Source organism: Pseudorca crassidens, chromosome 7, assembly GCF_039906515.1.
Source record: "Pseudorca crassidens isolate mPseCra1 chromosome 7, mPseCra1.hap1, whole genome shotgun sequence".
NCBI lineage: Eukaryota > Metazoa > Chordata > Mammalia > Artiodactyla > Delphinidae > Pseudorca > Pseudorca crassidens.
In genome coordinates, this window is record NC_090302.1 from 97,554,523 (window position 1) to 97,557,190 (window position 2,668).

At 40.1% G+C, this 2,668-nt stretch overlaps 1 pseudogene; it reads left to right on the forward strand.

Annotated features, from left to right (window-relative positions):
• The first annotated feature begins 493 nt into the window (after positions 1-493).
• LOC137227127 (synaptosomal-associated protein 23 pseudogene) lies at positions 494-1,174 on the forward strand (annotated as a pseudogene).
• Positions 1,175-2,668: the final 1,494 nt, after the last annotated feature.

Here is a 2,668-nt window from a genome sequence, read left to right on the forward strand (position 1 = left end):
TTTTGCTAAGTGTAAGAATCTCTCCCAACTTCTCTGTCCCTCGGAAGATGCCTTCTGACAAAAGCACAAAATATGTCCAAGTGAAACACAGCTGTGTTCCTCAGTGTCAATTCACCGCTCTCTAGAACTTTCTTCCCAGTCTGTTTTATTTTCTGGGTCTGTTCACCTTCGCCAGGATGGAGGGCACAGGGAAATGTTTTTTTTTCTAAAGATTGTGAAACTAGTAGAGATTTTACTCTGCCTTTTATAAGTTTATTTATTTATTTATTTATTTATTTATTTATTTTTGCAGTATGCGGGCCTCTGACTGTTGTGGCCTCTCCCGTTGCGGAGCACAGGCTCCGGACGTGTAGGCTCAGCGGCCATGGCTCACGGGTCCAGCCGCTCCGCGGCGTGTGGGATCTTCCCGGACCGGGGCATGAACCCGTGTCCCCTGCATCGGCAGGTGGACTCTCAACTACTGCACCACCAGGGAAGCCCTATCAAGAGTTTTAATTCATCATGGATAATCTGTCGGCAGAAGAAATTCAGCTGAGGGCTAACCAGGTTACTGATGAGTCTCTGGAAAGTACAAGAAGAATCCTGGGTTTAGACATTGAGTCTCAGGATGCACGAGTCAAGACTATCACTATGCTGGATGAACAAGGGGAACAACTAAAACACATAGAAGAAGGCATGGACCAAATAAACAAAGACATGAGAGAAGCAGAGAAGACTTTAACAGAACTAAACTAGTGCTGTGGCCTCTGTATATGCCCATGTAATAGTATTAACAAATGATGCCAGGGAAGACGAAATGGGAGAGAACCTGAATCAAGTGGGCAGTATCCTAGGAAATCTAAAAAACATGGCCCTGGACATGGGCAATGAGATTGAGGCTCAAAATCGATAAATAGAACGGATCACAGAAAAGGCTGACACCAACAAAGGTTGTATTGACAATGCCAATGCCAGAGCAAAGAAACTCATTGACAGCTAAAGCTACTGCTGTACTTCTTTATCATTTATTCACTTCCCTAGCTCCTCCTTCAAAGTCATTACCTTTCCAGAGTTTGAAATTTTGTTTCCACACTCTTCTAATCGGGAGATGATGTGGAAGAAGATCTAGGAGTAACAGCCCCCCTATTCTTTTATTTTCTCTTTTTCCCTTGAGGGTAGACTGCTGCTTAGTTTTCCCTCTAGTATTTTCTTTCTCAGTCCATACTCTTAGGTTGGTATGCATACATCATATATGGTGTTGTTTTTCATTCTCTCCATTTACTTAGCAGGTTCTTCTGCTTTCAAAATTTGGAAGCATTGCCAAACACAGCCATGTAAAAGGAAGCTGGGGGCATTGGGGGCAGGCACAAGGAGGAGAGGCAAGAGATAAGAGGTTGTTACCTCAGTAAAATCTGCAGACCCTAAAGCCCAAAGTTGCATAACCACAGTGAAGATCTAGTTGGGTTTAATTTCTATTTAAGTTGCAGTTATTGCCAATTTAGGCCAATGCTTGGTTTTGGAGTCTGTATACACAATATTTTTGTTATACATCACAACTTTGCAACCTCTGCTTCAAAAAAGAATGAGTTTTCTTAAAGTGAGCTTAATTTCTGAACTCTTGGTGATTCATTTATGTGCATAAATTCTATGATCCCATTTCATTTTGCACCATATAGGAACACATGTATAAATGAATGGCTTTTTATTTTCATATTATTAGTACTATGATTTGGACTTCCCTGGTGGCACAGTGGTTAAGAATCCACCTGCCAAAGCAGGGGACAAGGGTTCAAGCCCTGGTCTGGGAAGACCCCACATGCCGTGGAGCAACTAAGCCCATGAGCCACAACTACTGAGCCTGTACTCTAAAGCCCGCGAGCCACAGCTACTGAGCCCACGCACCACAACTACTGAAACCCGCGTGCCTAGAGCCCGTGCTCTGCAACAAGAGAAGCCACCACAATGAGAAGCCTGCACACCGCAATGAAGAGTAGCCCCCGCTCACCACAACTAGAGAAAGCCCGCATGTAGCAATGAAGACCCAGCACAGCCAAAATAAATTAATTTTTAAAAATAGTATCATGGTCGCATTACAGGCCTATTAACCTCATAAATGTGTCGTTAGTCTTTGAAGAAAAAATATGTAAATATGTATATATGAGAATTTCTTTCTACAGCAGGGCTTAAAATTTTTTTGAAAAGTTTGACAAAGTATATCACATGAATTCAGATTTATCTCAATGCCAAGAATTATGTTTAGATAGGAAAAAAGAAATTGTTTTGATCTCAGGTAGAAAACGGTTAGATTACTTTGAGTTTTATGTAGCTTTAAACTTTTTTTAAAACTAGAATTTATTCTGTTTAAAAATGATTTAGAAAATTATGTCTTTGGTTTACTTATTGATGACTGCACTATCATTCTCTTAGCCTTTTGTATTCAACTTCCAGAATCACATTTGTTTAGATCTTGAACAGTTATAAGAATTTGATTGATATTTGTCCCCTTTATTTTAAAACTATCTTCTGCATACTTCAAAGCTATTGATGTCGATTGGTTTGACCAATAACCACTGTTTGATCCTTATGATTAAATTTTGTAACTTAGGAAACTTTTTTCAAATAAGCAATGTGCTTCTGTGACTACTTTTTGGGGGGTGGAAAGCAATAATTTTTTCAACTCTTATTTGAC